Below are 18,423 nucleotides of genomic sequence, written 5' to 3' on the forward strand. Positions count from 1 at the left end.
CTGCTTTAATCCATCTGTAACTTATTTTTGTGGGTCATGTGTGGTAGCGATCTAACTTTTTTTAAATGGATGGCTAATCTTCCAACACAATTTGTTGGTATACACTTTCCACATTGACCTAAAATTCTACCACTATTATATATTTCCACACATACATGTGTCTGTTTCTGAATTCCCTCTGCTGTTTCATTGATCTATATTTTCCTGAACCAATACCAATGGTGTTGTAATTACTAAGCTTTTAAAAAATATTCTTAAATTGGCTGCATTTCTATACACTAACAATAAAATATCAGAAAAGGAATGTAAAAAAAACCTTTTAAAATTGCACCCCCAAAAATAAAATATTTAGGAATAAACCTGACCAAGGAGGTGAAAAACTTGTACACTGAGAACTATAAAACGTTAATAAAGGAAACTGAAGATGATTCAAAGAAATGGAAAGATATACCATGCTCTTGTATTGGAAGAATTAATATTGTTAAAATGGCCATACTACCCAAAGCAATCTACAGATTCAGTGCAACCCCTATCAAATTACCTGTGGCATTTTCCACAGAACTAGAACAAATAATCCTTAAATTTATATGGAACCATAAAAGACCCAGACTTGCTAAAGCAATCCTGAAGAAAAAGAACAAAGCAGTAGGCATAACAAGCCCAGACTTCAGACAATACTACAAAGTTACAGGAATCATAACAGCACGGTATTGGTACAAAAGCAGACATATGGATGAATGGAACAGAATAGAGAGCCCAGAAATAAACCCATACACCTACAGTCAATTAATCTTTGACAAAGGAGGCAAGAATATACAATGGAAAAAAGACAGTCTCTTCAGCCAGTGGTGTTGGGAAAGTTGGACAGCTGCATGTAAATCAATGAAGTTAGGACACACCCTCACACCATACACAAAAATAAACTCAAAATAGCTTAAAGACTTAAACATAAGACATGACACCATAAAACTCCTGGAAGAGATCACAGGCAAAACATTCTCCGACATAAATCGTACCAATGTTTTCTTAGGTCAGTCTCCCAAGGCAATAGAAATAAACACAAAAATAAACAAATGGAACCTAATCAAACTTACAAGCTTTTGCACATAAAAGGAAACCATAAACAAAACGAAAAGACAACCTACAGACTGGGAGAAAATATGTGCAAGTGATGTGACCAACAAGGGCTTAATTTCCAAAATATACAAACAGCTCATACAACTCAACAACAAAAAAATGAACAACCCAATTGAAACATGGGAAGAAGACCTAAATAGACATTTCTCCAGAGAAGAAATACAAATGGCCAATAGGCACATGAAAAGATGCTTAACATTGCTAATTATTAGAGAAATATAAATCAAAACTACAATGAGGTACCACCTCATACTGGTCAGAATGGCCATCATTAAAATGTCTACAAATAATAAATGCTGGAGAGGGTGTGGAGAAAAAAGGAATCCTCCTACACTGTTGGTGGGAATTTAAATTGATACAACCATTATGGAGAACAGTATGGAAGTTCCTCAGAAAACTAAAAATAGAATTACCATATGATCCAGCAATCCCACTTCTGGGCATATATCCAGAGAAAACTATAATTCAAAAGGACACATGTACCCCAATGTTCATTGCAGCACTCTTTACAATATCCAAGACATGGAAGCAATCTAAATGTCCATCAACAGATGAATGGATAAAGAAGATGTGGTACATATATACAATGGAATACTACACAGCCATAAAAAAGAAAGAAATAATGCCATTTGCAGCAACATGGATGCAACTCGAGATTATCATACTAAGAGAAGTAAGTCAGACAGAGAAAGACAAATACCATATGATGTCACTTATATGTGGATTGTAAAATATGACACAAATGAACCTATCTATGAAACAGAAACAGACTCAGGGAGATAGAGAACAGACTAGTGGTTGCCAATGGGGAGGGAGTTGGGGATGGATGGAGTGGGAGGTTGGGGTCAGCAGACATAAGCTATTATATACAGAATGGATAAACAACGAGGTCCTACTGTATAGCACAGGGAACTATATTCAATATCCTATGATAAACCATAATGGAAAAGAATATAAAGAAAAGAATCTATCACTTTGTTGTACGTCAGACATTAACACAACATTGTAAATCAACTATACTTCAATAAAAAATTTAATAAAAAATATTCTGAGATCAGGTAAAAGAAGTTGCTGCCCTTTCCCTCCAAAATATCCTACTTAAAAAATTCTTGGTTTTTCTTTTGCATTTTCTCTCTTTCATATGAATTACAGAGGTAGCCTATCAAATATCATTTAACAAACCCTATTGATATATTAATTGGAGTTTCCTTGGATTTAAGGAATAATTACAGAGAGTACTGTCAGCATTTAAACAGCAAATTATTCCACATAATCATAATTTTTAAGAATGTGGGTAAAGAATTTCCATATTAGTTGAGGAAAAATATATGATCAGGTTTATACTTGTATTCTTTCATTTTGTACTCCATCTTTCAGTAAACTTTTCAACACAGTTCTACATGCTTCTCACCCATAATATCCACTGAGTAGGAATCAATTATAATGCAACTTATTTTCAACTAGAAATGAGTCTGGGAAAAGAGACATTTGTAACTACAAGTTCAAAACTGGTCTACTTTTCCTTGTTGCTCCAGTGCTTAACAAAATATCTGTATTATCAGTTTACTGGGAGTTGAACTCAAAGACATATGTTTTCCTAGCCTTGTACCGGAAAAACATATTAATCTAGACTTCACTATTTTAGGATTTGGTGGTAATTCAGCTTTAGCTGGACAGATGATTCATTTTTGCCCTACTTCAAAAGAAAGGTTTACTTAGCAAATTAATAGTGTAAATAGACAGTGAGCATGTCTAAGCTACTTGGAACACTGTTTTTAAGGGCTTTAGCAAATTAATTTTATGCAAATAGTGTTGTTAATTGTATTGCCACTAATCTGTTCATTAAAGCCAGAGGGAGCCAACTTTATTTTGGCAATTAGTTGAAGTTACTCTATGTATTAAAAAGCACTAAACCGCATTTCTCTTAAAATGTACTATAAATTTAGACTTTTCATGAATTTAGACTTTCCCCCATGACGTAGTATGAAATGATGAGCTCGGAATTTTGTCTTTGGTGGTTGTGGGGAGCTGGCACTGCTGGGAACTATTAACATAAAGTATCACAAGTCCTTTGACTTCAGGAAAAATGTGTTTGGTCCGCTCATACCTGTAATTCAAAGACTCACCTGGCGGGAAGAGTATTGTTGTCCCTCTGACCGGAAGAAGCAAGGAGACTGCATTGGTCTGTCTTTCAAAGACAGAGAAGAATCGCCATGACTTAATCAGACAATGATGCGCCCTGATCCATTATCAAATGTCAGGCTGCTGTTGCAGTCAACTTCTTTCCCTGCTCCAGAAACACCATGTTGTCTGATAGTGTCTGGAATGAGAGACATAGCAGGTGGTGACTATCGATGTGACCTTTTGGGTTATCTACAGGACACTGAGTGCATTTAAAGCGATAAAGTTGACATTTGTGGTTATGATCCTTCATAGTCTTGTCATCTATCCATTGATCTAAGACACTGGTCACATCAATGTCTAGAAGCCCAGTGATAAATGTGACATCTGACTGATCGGCCAAAGCTCCAGTGAATTTTGCCATTTATTATGATAATTATTGTTGAGTCCATCTTTCTTTCCCCATTTATGGGGGTGTAGGGTAGTGAGCTGTCAAAAAGAAAGACATAGCTGCCTAATGTCATGGCAAGCTATAGGCAATACTTTTATGTAGAAAAAGGTTGTCTTTCAGCACCCATACCTGCTTCCTTTTCTGTTTCCTCCGTAACACAATTTTTCAAATGATTAAACTTATGATATTTTTTTTGGTGGGGAGGTCACATTGTACCAGATGCTTTATATACTTTATTTTCTTTTTATTCCCAGGAGTATTTGTTACCTGTTGCTGTGTAACAAATTATCCCCAGTTTAGTGGCTTTAAACACCAAACATTTATTATTCACCAGTGTCTGTGGTCAGGAATCCTGATGCAGCTGACTGGACACCTCTGCCCAGGATTCCTCAAAAGACTGCAGTCAAGATGTCAGCCCAGAAGCTCTGACAAAGCTCTACTCCAGGGGACAGCTTGGGGCAGATCTGCTTCCAAACTCACTCACATGGCTGTTGGCAGACTGTTCCTTCCTGACTGTTGGCTGGAGACATCGGTTCCTCACCACATGGGCCTCTCCACAGGGTGGCTCACAACAAGACAGCTGGCTTCCCTTACAGCAGTGAGCTAGCAAGAGAATGCGAGTTCAAGTTGGAGAGGGAAGCCACAGTCTCTGTAACCTAAACTCAGGAGTGACAACCCCTAACTTTGTGAGAAGTGAATCACTAGGTCCAGCCCACACTCAAGAGAAGGGATTATGTAAAATTGAATACCATGAGGCAAGGCTCATTCAGGACCATTTTAGAGGTTGCCTTCAACCCTAGGGTAAATGGATAAGGTAGGTATCACATAGGTATTCTAGAGATAAGGCATCTGAGATTTCCAGCTACTTGTGTAAGAGCACATAGCTAACATTCTGGAACAGAGAGTTGAATCAGATCATTCTGCTGCTCTCCATGTCTTTAATCACTTTGTAATACTGCCTCTCCAGATTAGGGGCATACTACTCATCCTCAGGTGTGCCAGAAAACAAGTCCTTCTTGTCTCAGGAAAAAGGTAAAATAAACACATTCTGGCTGCTAAGACTTACTCCCAGGACCAAAGTACTAAAGTTTTAAAATCAAACCTTCAGGAGTTCTGGGTTAACATATATACACTACTATATGTAAAATAGATAATCAACAAAGAACTACTGTATAGCACAGGGAACTCTACTCAATATTCTGTCATAACCTAAATGGGAAAAGAATCTGAAAAAGAATGGATATGTGTATATGTAATATAATTGAAACACTTTTCTGTGCACCTGAAACTAACACAACATTGTAAATCAACTATACCCCAATATAAAATAAAAATTAAATTAAAAAAATTTAAAATTAAATCAAATCAAACCTTCAGAGTTTAACATAACTGACTTTGCTCCACCACTGGCTTTATCACTCACTAGCTCTGTGATTTTTTTTTTTTTTTTTTTTTTTTTGTGGTACGCGGGCCTCTCACTGTTGTGGCCTGTCCCGTTGCAGAGCACAGGCTCCTGACATGCAGGCTCAGCGGCCATGGCTCACGGGCCCGGCCACTCCACGGCATGTGGGATCCTCCCGGACCAGGGCACAAATCCGTGTCCCCTGCATCGGCAGGCGGAGTCTCAACCACTGTGCCACCAGGGAAGCCCTAGCTCTGTGATTTTTACTCATGATTCTTAATATCTCTGATCTTCATTTTTTTCTAATATGCCAAACTAAAGTAAAATCACCTATTTCATAGAATTCTTTAAGATCAAAGGAGATAATATGTGTAAATGATACCTAACCTATACCTAATATAGATACATTTATATATATACATGCCTAGTGTATAATTGGTGCTCAAATATTTTCCTTTTTTCCAATACCCCACCCTACTGCGATCATTCAATAGATGGAAACATTAGTATTTTCTATAAACAAAGGAGCTTTTCTTGAGCTATAAAAATCACTTAGATGGCTACCATTGTCTATGTATACCATCAAACCTTTAAAGACATTCCATTCCATTGGTGAGAATTTTAAACTTCTTTACCAAAAACCTCCACTCACAGTTGGAGACATATGCTAAGGCACCAGGATGGGAGAGAGTTGGAGACTGTACTAGGATCAGCTGGGTTATATATAAGGGTTGGTGCCTATGGAGAAGAAAGGTGTTCTAGATGAGAAATTAATCTCAGTTTTAGTGTGTTTTTGTCTCCCTCTCCCCCATGTATCTCTGAATTGAATCCCATGAATTGAATACCCCTGCAGTTAAGACAGAAACACATGTCCTACCCCATCCCGTACGTTTCTCATGTCTACCCCAGTCAGTCTACCGTTATACTGAATTCTTCTGATCCTTACTGAGCCCATAAAATCCAGCTCTTTGTGATACAACTGTGCTGTCCCCAATGTCACAAATCATTCCAAAGGCCAGACTCACAAAACACCAAAGGTGTGGAAGTGAATGAATATAGAGGAGCAATTTCTGTTTCCTCTCTGTATATACTTTTTGTGAGCACAGACATTTCTTGCAGATATTTTGTTATAAAACATTTGATAAAGTGTATTTCGTTCTGCAGCTTATCTAAAAATGAGAATGTTGTTGGTGCTGGATGGTTTCACACACCTAAGTGTTAGGAGATTAGCTGCAATGTACCCTTAGGCAGCTTATGATCATTGATTTTTTTCTTAAGCTGGTTTTTCAGGAGAAATGGTGCTTGGCTCCATTGTCCCCACCAACTTATGGACAACAGACACCCTGTGTGTTTCTAGATGGGACTTGAGTACTAACTCATGTCTGCTTCAAACTGTCATGAAGGCAACACTAATTAAATCAGATTAACTGACATTTATAAAACAACTACTATGTGAAAAGCTCTGGGCTAAATATTTTCATCTGTATTATTTAATATTCACATCAACCCTATGAATTATTATTATCATTATCATTTTTTAAATTCAGGGGATAAGCTTAAGGAGATTAAATAATTTTCCCAAGGTTATGTGGATAGCAACTTACAGAGCCAAGATTAGAACTTATATCTTCTGACTCCAAGTAAAATGCTCTTTCTATTCTATGTCAAACTTGGAAAGTGTGGCCCCATTTTTTAATGTTTCCCGTTAATTACATAGGAAAAGTATATTTCAGATGACATTGATTCTTCATTCATATTCCAAGGAAGTCCTTTTAAAAGTCTTATTGTTTTGCAGGAGAGCAATAGGAACTTCTATTTTAAATTTCAAGTATTCTGCCAATTTTCTTACCCAAATTGCCTGCCATAAGAACCACAATATTAGCATTCAAGGGTGAGGTGTTCTCTAGGATTGGAACTAATCATGGCTGGGAAAAACAAAACATAGCCAACTCTTGACTAACTAAGATAAGAGGGGATAGGGACTGTGTGCATAAGTGAAGTCTGTAATGAATCCTAATTTTTTTAAAAAATTTAACTACTAGTTTCAAGTGTTTTCTTAAAAAAAAAATTTGTTTCCTCAGTTCCACTAAGAAGAAGCAAAATTAAATATTATATCAGTTAGAATTAGGTTCGGCTCTGGTGAAGAGTACACCCAAAATGATGAGTTAAACAGTTAATTTCTCTCTCATATAAAAACAATCAGGAGATGGCCAGCCCAGGAGCGAGATGGTGGCTCCAGGTCATCAGGACCCAGCCTTCCCTTGGAAGCTATACTGCAGCATCCCTAGCATGTGGTCTTTGTGCCTCTGTCCAAGATGGCTCTGGGCAACAACCATCAGAGACACATTTCAAGCAGCAGGATGGAAGACAAGAGAGGTAGAACTTCACCTTCCTTGTAAAGAGACTTCCCAGAAATCTCACAGGACACTGCCCCCTATTTCAAGGTGAGCAGCATTAACCCCATGGGAAGCTGGGAAATGTAGTTTTAAATGAAGGTGCCAATATGTCTGACTGAAAATAAAGGTCCCATTAATTTGAGAGAGAAACCAAGGATATATCATTGGTGGCAATGAAAAAATCTACGTTGGAATTTCATCTACTTTTAATTTCTAGGGGTACACAGAAATAATGACATCTGATGAAGGGATCAAAAAGCTGGCAATCAGAAGGAGGTGCCTCGAAGACAATGTGTGTATCACCTCCTGGATAACCAAAAATAGAATGCAAACTCCCCATATGTAATAACTTTCACTAATGGAAAGTGGGGAGATAAAATTTTGCACAGAGTAAGAACAGCCAAACCTGATGATCCAATAGACTTTGACTATGGCAATAAGAGATCTATGTAAAAGAGAGGGATCATTTCCCCGATGAAAACCTCAAAAGTCTGTCCCCAAACATCTCAGCTTTCAGTACAAGCCTATATGGCCCGGGCGTACACTAATTTACTGAAGCTAGGTTTGAATCTACTCAATCTTCAGTCTTTCTCTTTGTGTCATGAAAATTTGTTACCTGCTATATAAATTAGTACTTGCTTCAGCTGTCTAAAACCTATCTCTGTCAAGTTTCAAGTGCCCCTCTTTTGTGCCGCTACCTAATGTTCTAGGCTGTAGTGAGTCAGGTTTGGCTCTTTCTAGTTCGTTTGTGAGGAAAAAGTCATGTACCGCCTCTGCCCCACCATGATACTTCACCCAGTCCTAGTGGGTCTTGGCATTCCCTTTCCCAAAGGAAAAGAGCATGTCTCCATTATTGTTTTTAAATGCCCTCAGTATCCCCAAACCAATCCCTCTTCCTTTCTTCATCCGTGTTTCTTTCCTGCTCCAACCGCTTTTTTTTCCCCTAACTGACTATACTCTGACCACCACAGAAACGAGCAGTAATAGAATATCTGATTGAATATAAACATTCAAGACTTAACACTTACTAGTTTTTCTTGTCTTGGCTCAGCAGTACCTATGTGACATTTTATCTCCCTGGGCTTCGGTTAACTCAACTGTAAAATGAACGAGCTTGGGCTACGTCGTTCCTACGATCCCTTCCAGTCCAGGAAAAGTCAAGGATCCTGTGGCTCTACTGGCATAGGATCTGATAAAAATGTTGTCAGGAAATCCCATTCCTCTAACCTCAAAGTACTGAACAGATATGTCTATTCCTAAAAGTGACACAGAGGCTCCACCTGCCCTCTGCTAACTGCTAATGGAAACCCAATTGTCTAGCCACCTTGCGGCCCTAAAGGGTGAAAAGAAATTGCTCCATGGTTGGACTTACACATGATCAATTCTCAGTTAGCTGAACCAGGAAGGTATAATGGCATGGATAAATACGGAATACAATTAATTAAAACTCACTCATATTTAGTTTCGGTAGTGTTGCACATTTTGTGGAGCACTGATTTCTGCATAATTTCATATTCTTCTGTCAAAAAATTACACATCTGTATATTCTAATGCATCCAGAAAAGAACTGAAGCTGGAAGAAACTAGCCAAGAAATGGTAGTAATTAATCCTCATGCAGATAACTGAGAATGTAACTTTATCTACCATATTCTATCAAAAAGGACTTGGAGTGGTTGACCAAACTATATATGACCCCATGTATTTAAGAATTTATCTTATTCTGTTTAAACAAAACCTCATGCCAGGGCAACTGACACATTCAGTGAGGTTTATTTGTCTTTGGGAAGTTTGCAACTAGTCAAGATGGACCCTTAGTATGTGCAAAACTTTTACAAATAAGGATAATAACAGCTCCCCTGCTGTATCAATAAATCACCACAGTTCCTATGTGAGGGACTGACAGCAGCTGTCAGTTCAGAGTTTCTTTGAAATGCCTTATAAATACCATCTAAAGAGCCAGATTGTTCTTTAACTGCCTTGTTATCCTAATGAAATCACTCTGCTTGCTAATCTTTGCTCCAGACACCACCAAGGTTGGGCCAAGGAAGCCCCATCTCCCCAAATGACTCTAAACACCAAGTTTGGATGACAGATTCATGATTGGATCTGCCTCCCCATTAATTTATTTGCAGGAGACACCTGTGCCAGTAACCTCGTTAGGGCTTGGAGCTTGTCCCTAGAAAGGCATGCCTTTCCTCTCAGTGAACCCGCTTCCCATAATTCTTAATTACTCTCTATTGCCTGGTGGGGAAAAGGCACATGACATGGAAAATTTTATAGGGTCTAATCATTAACCAGCTCTGTTCTTGTGTGGAGTTCGAGTATTAGAGAAAAATGGCCTGTCTCAATCCCCCTAGCTACTTTCAAAATCATTGGCCAAAGGAATTTTCCACGTGCATTTTCTGCTTGAGAGCCGCTCCCTCAAAGATAACAGCAAACGCTTTCAGAGCCCTTAACTTTGTGTCAGGTGCTGCTCAAAGCCCTTTACGTAGAATTCATTTGATTCCCCAGCAACTCGAAGAGGGAAAATATTGTTATTATTCTAATTTTACAGGTAAGAAAACTGAGTCACAGGGAAGTGTCACTTGGCCAGGTGGTAGAGCCAGGATTCACAGCCAAGGTGTCTGGCTCTTATACTCATGCCCTTCCTCCTTTAGTAAAGAGACTTGGTGAAAGAGAAAAACAACTTGTGAACATAGCCTTCTTGGTTTGTGAACATTTACCCAAGCCATATTGGGGATAAAGGGAGCTCTGAGATATCCCTCCAGCATCACAAAACCAAATTGATCAGCAGTAAATATTCCAACTTAATTCCAGCATCAAAAATGTCTGTTTTATGTATTAGCTCTTGCCCTCCAGTCCTGTGGTTCCCAAACTTGGTTGCACAGTGGAATCACCTGGAAAGCTTTAAAGAATCCTGAATCCCAGCCCCCCATCACCCACTCTTCTGTCTACCTCTAGCTCTATTTATGTGTCTCTATCACCTACCTCTAGCTCTGTCTGTCTCTATTATCTATCTCTACGCATTCTTCATCGATCTGTCTACCTGTCTATTATGTATCATGACACACCGTCAGACCATAGTAATGCTGTGAACCAAACTAAAAACAGGAAGAAGAATAGGGCTTGATGGAGGGAGGTGTCATTTTAAAGATGGTGTCGCTTCTGAGGGGGTGACGTTTGAGCAGAACCTTAATGGAAGTGAGGCAGCGAGCCTTGCCGGTATCTGGCAGAGTTAATGTTCCAGGCAGAAGAACAAGTGCAAAGGCCCTGAGATGGGATGATACAAGCTTACTGTGAAGATGAGCAAGGAGCTCAGGGAGGTTCGAGTGCACTTGAGTGAGGTGGAGATGGGGAGGGAGGGTGAGATTGAAGGGGTGGCCAGATGCCAGATCATGGGAGGCCTTGCAGGTCATGGTGAGAAGCCTGGAGTTTATTCTGAGTGTATAGGAGCCCTTGGACTTTATCGAGCAGGAGAGTAGCATGACCTTCCTTACATTATAGAAAGATCACTCTGGCCGTGTGTGTGGGAGATGAACTGGGGGGGGTAGCAAATAGAGAAGATAGGGACTAATGAGGACGTGTATGGGTCCATGAGAAAGAGCCTATTGACTTGGGTGGGGCAGGGTGAGAGGTGAAGGAGGGAGAAAGGATACGGGACTTGTTGACAGATTGGACACGGGGTGAGAGGGAAAGTGGGGGGTTAAAGCTGGCTCCTAGGGCATATGCCTAGAAAACTGGATAATATTTACAGAGGTTAAAAAAAAAAAAAAAGAGGACCGGAGAGAGGATGATGATGGAGTGGGACCGGGAATCAAGAGTTCTGTTTAAGACACAGTAAGTGTGGTTTTCCTTTGAGACATCCAAGTGGGACTGTCAAATGGAGAGTTTACTAATCAAGTCTGGAGCTCACGAAAGAAGTCAAGCATGGAGATAGAAATCTGGAATTCATCAGCATACAAATAGGTGATTTCTGAATGCTTTACAAGCCTCCTAAATCACATTTAAAAAAATATATTCACTGCTGAACTATTTTGCTAATGTATATTTCTAAGTGCTTTAATCAAACTTAAATGTGCCCCAAAACATTATGAATCATCTGTGGGCACCTAGGTTCTCCTAGTTCCATCCCAACTTTGAAGTAAATATCTTTCCCATTCAAGTTCCAACCCATTTTTTTCCATGTCAACTTCAAATTCTTTCCTTATCTCCTCTTATCTTTACTTGACTATTCCCGCTCCTTCCAAGTGGAATGATTTCAGAAGGGGATTTTCTTTTACAAAGCCACTAAAATCCTTCTGTGTGAGTTGAGCTATGAATGCCTGGGGATCGGGGTGGTTCAGTGAACTGATAACTGCCTCCTCACCTCTGGGATCCACGTTCTAATATAGCCTTTGATTAAAGTGGCTCTATATCATCCTGATTATCATTGCCCTTATTATAAAGTGCGCACCACTCTAATTTGTGTCAAGATACTTTAAGAAGTTTTTTATCATTCATGCAACTGCCTGCCCATGAAATGCTCATTAGATTTGCTCTCTTACATCTTCTACATCTGAGTGCGTATGTGTGAATGGCCCGATGAGAGAGAGGGACTTGGCCGCCCTTTGTTTAATGTACAGCCTGTAAGTGGAAATGCACCTACTCCTCAAAAGAGTCAAGGACTATCTCTGTTTGACTATTTCCTCCTTCTCTTCCTCCTTTTCCTCCTCCTCTTCCCTTTTTCTTTTTTTTCTGCATGAGGTATATTAAGTTGCTCTATGTTTTATTGCTAAAAAGGAAGCTCCAGAAACAGAAACTGACAACTATCTACCATTACAATTCATTTCTAGACTATTTTCAAATTTGACCCAATCTTTGAGAGGAAGCAAAGATGTTGATGACAGATGAAAGACTGAAATTAATTCTAACTGAAATGAAAAATTATAGATATAGAGGTAAAGTCTTACACTGAGATTCAAAGATCAATGATATGAATGGAGCAAATAGGGGGAGTCTTGGTTGATAACTCTGAAAATATCTGGTGGGGGACATTCACTGGCCCAAGCTCTAAATGGGCTAATAGAATTAGAAAGCAGCTAGATAGCACAAAGAAACAAGCTTCATTAAGGAAAGCACAGTGTTCAGATCAAGGGATGCAAATGTCCATTTGGCCAAACTATGTCTGGATTTTATTGGTACCACAAGACACTGACAGAATAGAATCACTGAATGAAAAATGATGATAGTACTGAAAATCACATCATGTAAAAGTGGATGTCTTCAGCCTGTGGATGAAGTAGCAATAGGAGTGGGGGACTTTGGGGAAGTTAGAATGTGACAGTTGTCTTTAAATATTTGAAGGACTATGAACAAAAGATGGATTTGCCTCTGTTTAGTCTAATTGTAGAGGACAGACCTAGAAACAGTAAGAAGAAGATGTTCTTAACCCTAGCTGCCCCTCAGAATCATCTGTAGAGTTTTTAAGATTAAGATTCCTGGACCTGGGTCTGATGAACCTAAGGGCAGGCCAGGAATAAAGATGCAGACGTAGAGAATGGACTTGAGGACACGGGGAGGGGGAAGGGTAAGCTGGGACGAAGTGAGAGAGTGGCATGGACATATATACACTACCAAATGTAAAATAGAGAGCTAGTGGGAAGCAGCCACATAGCACAGGGAGATCAGCTCGGTGCTTTGTGACCACCTAGAGGGGTGGGATAGGGAGGGTGGGAGGGAGGACCAAGAGGGAGGGGATATGGGGACATATGTATACATATAGCTGATTCACTTTGTTATACAGCAGAAACTAACACACCATTGTAAAGCAATTATACTCCAATAAAGATGTTAAAAAAAGATTCCTGGGCCTGGGACTTCCCTGGTGGTCCCGTGGTTAAGACCTTGCCTTCCAGTGCAGGGGGTGAGGGTGCTATCCATGTTTGGGGAGCCAAGATCCCACATGCCTCGTGGCCAAAAAACCAAAACATAAAACAGAAGCAATATTGTAACAAATTCAGTAAAGACTTTAAAAATGGTCCACATCAAAAAAAAATCTTCAAAAAAAAAAAAAAAAAGATTCCTGGGCCTGATCCTTATTGATTCTGATTCAATGGCTCTTGGGTGGTGCCTGGAAATCTGTAGTTTTGAAAGCGTTTTATGGAGAATGGTGCTCACCATGATTTGAGAACAACCCTAAGGAGGCAAAGGTCACTTTAATATAAGAACTAATTTTCTAATAATTTCTGCTATTCCAACGCATTCACTGAAGTCAGTTTGCCCTGCAGAGGAAGTAAGCCCCTTATTATTAGAAATGTCCAAGTAGTCACTAAATAGTGAAGGGAAAATTTATCCTTTAAGAGCAGGTTGTGTTCAGTGACCTCAGAAGCCACCAGACACTTTAAGACCCTGTAAGCTCTGTGAGGGCAGGAATGGTATGTGGATGCATTTCTCCCCAGGGTTTGGGACATTGTAGGTGCTCAAATACCTGCTAAGTATTAAATGAATGAATGCATGCAAGTACCCTTCAGCCAGCAAGTTACAGGGAAACATTTTTTTTGTGTGATACTTATCATGTGGTTTATTTGTATGTATTTATGTATTTATTTATTTATTTAGGCTGCGTTGGGTCTTCATTGCTGCGTACAGACTTTCTTTAGTTGCGGTGAGCAGGGGCTACTCTTCGTTATAGTGCGCAGTCTTCTCATTGCGGTGGCTTCTCTTGTTGTGGAGCATGGGCTCTAGGCGCGCGGGCTCCAGTTGTGGCTGGGGGGGCTCTAGAGTGCAGCCTTAGTAGTTGTGGCACACGGGCTTAGTTGCTCTGCGGCATGTGAGATCTTCCTGGACCAGGGCTCAAACCCATGTCCCCTGCATTGGCAGGCAGATTCTTAACCACTGTGCCACCAGGGAAGTGGCCGGAATCTGATTAATGGAACCTGATAATGGAAAGTTCCAATATATAGACCCAATGTCAAAATCAGCTAAAACATAAATTATGACATTATGACATGACAATACAACACGAAAATGGTTTTCCAAGACAGAAAATAAAACACAAAGTAATACAGACAACTGATGCCATTTTGTATCAGTATCTATGCCTATCACATCTCCCAGGCTCACAGCTAGCTTCAGCTTCCATCCTCCAAGCATCTGGTCTAAACCAGACTCCAGCTTTAATTTCTCTATTTGCCTGCTCTTTTGAGTTTCCAAGATTCTTAATATCTGTTCCCTTCAGAAAAGGACTATACAGGGCTTAAAAATTTTTTTAAGCTCAAGATTCCTTGATTCTAGCTGGAAGAAACCACAACACGTTTTAGAACCAGAAAGATTTTCTCACCATCCACTATACCCACCATGTTTATTTCCACTTCTGTGATTTGTAACTATTCTTTCTCCTTTCCACAAATCCAAATGTCACCCATCTTTTAAGATTCAACTCAAACTACACCTTCCTCATGGAATTTTCCTGGACAACTCCAGAATTTGCTAATCTCTCCTGTCTCTGAACTCCTATAATATTTGTATTCTAATCTCACCATTTGTAGCTTAACCAACTCCTTTCTTGAAATGTTGCCTAATAGCGTTGGAGAGCCTTGGCTATATTATATTTATTGTTATTTTCTGGTGTTTGACCAGGACTGCACACAGCATATTTCCTCAGAAAATGCATACTTGTTGATTTCATGTAAGATTAAGTGCATCAATCTGGTTATGTTGGAAAAGCATCAAACATTGGATTTTTTTGGTAATTTCTACATGAAGAGAACAAAAATCCAACTTTCTGAATTATACACAGTCTCAGAGAGCTCTGTATGTATGTGTGCGTGTGTGTGTGGGGGTATGTGTTTACATGTGCTGTGGTTATGCCCAGACTCCCCTGCCTTCCAGAAAGTTCCATGTCTAATTCTGACTCATCTCCATTTTCACCACAGGCCTCACTCTCACCCAGGGCTGCAGAAGATGATGAAGTCCAGCTTGTCAGGATTTGTTATTTGCTAGCGAAATATTCACACCTTTGACAGAGCTGTCAGATTTTTATCTCCAAACCAAATGAGCTGATTTTCCTCCCTCCAGACTGGAGGGCAGTGCTTTAAATCAACTCTCAGAAGTAGTTCAGGTAAGTGACTATGTACCAGCAAAAGCGAAAGGAGGGTAACTCTTCATCCATACTTTATCAGACTCCTAACAAAAGTGTCAGCACATTTAAAAAATAATTTCATGTCATTCCCTAAAGGGGAGCAATGGAGATGGTAAAGGGAAGCTGGAGGTCAGACCTAATATGCTAAAGAAATACCCTCAGAGACTTACAGAGCCCAATTTATGAAAGAACAAATAAGAAAATATTAGTAGTAGTTAATATTTATAAAGTTAAAATATACCATAAATAAGACAATATGATGTGAAAATAATAAACAGTATAAGATATATGAAAGTAAGTGGTAAAGAGGTAGAGGAAAGTGGATTCCCAAGTAAATACAGGCTCAGATCAAGGCTTCTAATCTTTAAAACCTCATATAAAACATTACTTGCAATTATTTTTATTACTAATAGCTACAAGGTAAGCAGTAACTGGAAAATCTTATTTCATTTAAGAAAGATTTTATATAATCCTGCTCCTCAGGAATCTACTGTAGCTTGCCATCTGGATTGATGGTAGAGTATTTGTTGTAACACCTTCAGGGGCTAGGACAAGAAGTCAAGGGGGGCAACATATCATAGTCTATTATATATAAATGTTAAAGTCAAAAGTCAAGTTGACATGTTGCTAGGGGGAAGGTATCCTCTCTCTTTCTCTGTCTCTGTCTCTCTCTCTCTCTGAATTGAAGTGCACAAATAGTTGAGTTTAAATATTTCACACATCTTGTAATTTTGCCTCCACTCAGAGTATTTTTTTAATAAATAATTTTATAAAATAAAAATATCAAATAAGGGAACTCTTTAAAAAAAAAGAGAAAGATTTGATGTGGGTAATTCTGGGAATAGAATCCTCCATATGTCCACCCTCCCTGGCCATCTTTAAGCTGAAAAAACATTACTCTTGAGCTGGTAGCTCTCTGTATTCCTAGACCAGCAGGGCCTGGAGGGTGGAGAGAGCTGGTGCAAGACTTTTTTCCTAGGTAATATCTGGCCTGTAGAACATGAACCAGAGAGAAAGGCAATGCTGGGTTGCATAAGCATTCTTGTAAGAGACACTGAGGAGTTCCGAAGAAGTAGATTGATTCCTACCAACCCCCAAAACCGGAAGAGCACACACTTTTGAAATGGAAGAAATCTGGAACCATTTCTCAAGAAGGAATTGGCCACTTGCCCTCTAGTGTATCACTGACTCACAGGGCAGTGACTGCTGTTTCTCCAAACTATATGGAATTTCTAATGCTTAAACTACCCCAGAAGCAAGAGCTAAGCCTCAAGATGAATTCAACCACGACAACTCATTTGAGAGGATCAATAACCAGAGGGGAAAAATAAGCAGAATACCCAGAACACGAACTAGAACTTTCAGGGGAGACAGAGGGCAACTAGGCTAGCTACGAAAGTGTATGAATAAAAACATATAAAAAGACTTAATTATGGCATAAAATTCTTTCTGGAAAAAATACTTACCAGAATTGTAAAAGTCAGTGGATCCAGGAGCTCTAATATACAAATAACAGGAGATCCAAAAGGAATAGATGACAGAGAAGGAAAAATTAAGCACATAGAAGGAAAAAAGACTTTGGTCTGCATACTGAAAGTGTTTGTGAAGCTCTAGGCAGGCTTGATGATAAAGGCACATATTTAGTGTATGGTAAAATTCCTGAACCCCAAGATGAACTTCTAAATATTTTAGGCTGAATAAGACAAGTTGCTTATAAAGAAGAATAATAAGAAGAAGGAGAATAAGAAAGAGAAGAAGAAGGAGAAGGAGGAGGAGGAGAAGAAGAAGGAGGAGGAGGAGGGGGGGGAGGGGAGGAGGAGAAGAAGACGGGAAGCAAAAGACCTCTCAGCTGCAGCACTGAAAACTAGAAGATTTTTGGAATAATAGCTATGGACTACTGGGTGTAAAGACTGTGACCCAAGAAATTTATTCCCTGTTAAGATAATATTTACTTATCAGTATAAAAAAATAAATTTGTAGATATGCAATAGCTCAGATAACTTTTCTTCCATGCACTCTATCTGAAGAAAGTACTCACAAAAAGGCTCTAGTGAAATAGCAAATGAGATAGACCAGACATTTTAAGATGGAAGATAAAGAAAAGATGCAAGTGATGAACAATAACACTGCAATATATACAGTTAAATCTAAACGATTAATGATAGAGTAACTAGCAACGTGTGATACAAATGCTAAATAATGATTTCTAAAATAGAAATGGGGCTTCCCTGGTGGCGCAGTGGTTGAGAGTCCGCCTGCCGATGCAGGGGACGCGGGTTTGTGCCCTGGTCCGGGAAGATTCCACATGCTGCAGAGTGGTTAGGCCCGTGAGCCATGGCCGCTGAGCCTGTGCTCCGCAACGGGAGAGGCCACAACAGTGAGAGGTCCGCGTACCGCAAAAAAAAAAAAAAAAAAGAAGGCAGTGTGGATATTTTTTAAAAGATGCAAATATAAAGCCATTTCATATTCTTAGATGAATTTAAAAGATTTTAGTTATACCAAAATTAATCCAGAAATTATCAGAATCTTAATTAAAATTAAAGTGCAAAGAAAGTTATATTTTTGAGGAACTCAAATATGTATTCTAAATTTTAGTCAATAATTTATTTTTAAAACTGTAGACAGAAGAATAAACTTCTACTAAAAGTTAACTAACCTCTGAAAAAGAAGAGGGAAAAGGGGAGACAGCTTACAGGATATGAAGATTTGCTTTAAAAAAAAAAAAAAAGTAGTCATCATGGTACAACTCAATAATGGACAATAGGCCAATGGGCAAAATAGAATTCTTAGGTCCAA

This window comes from Mesoplodon mirus (genome assembly GCF_964341445.2).
Source record: "Mesoplodon mirus genome assembly, chromosome: 3".
Lineage (NCBI taxonomy): Eukaryota > Metazoa > Chordata > Mammalia > Artiodactyla > Ziphiidae > Mesoplodon > Mesoplodon mirus.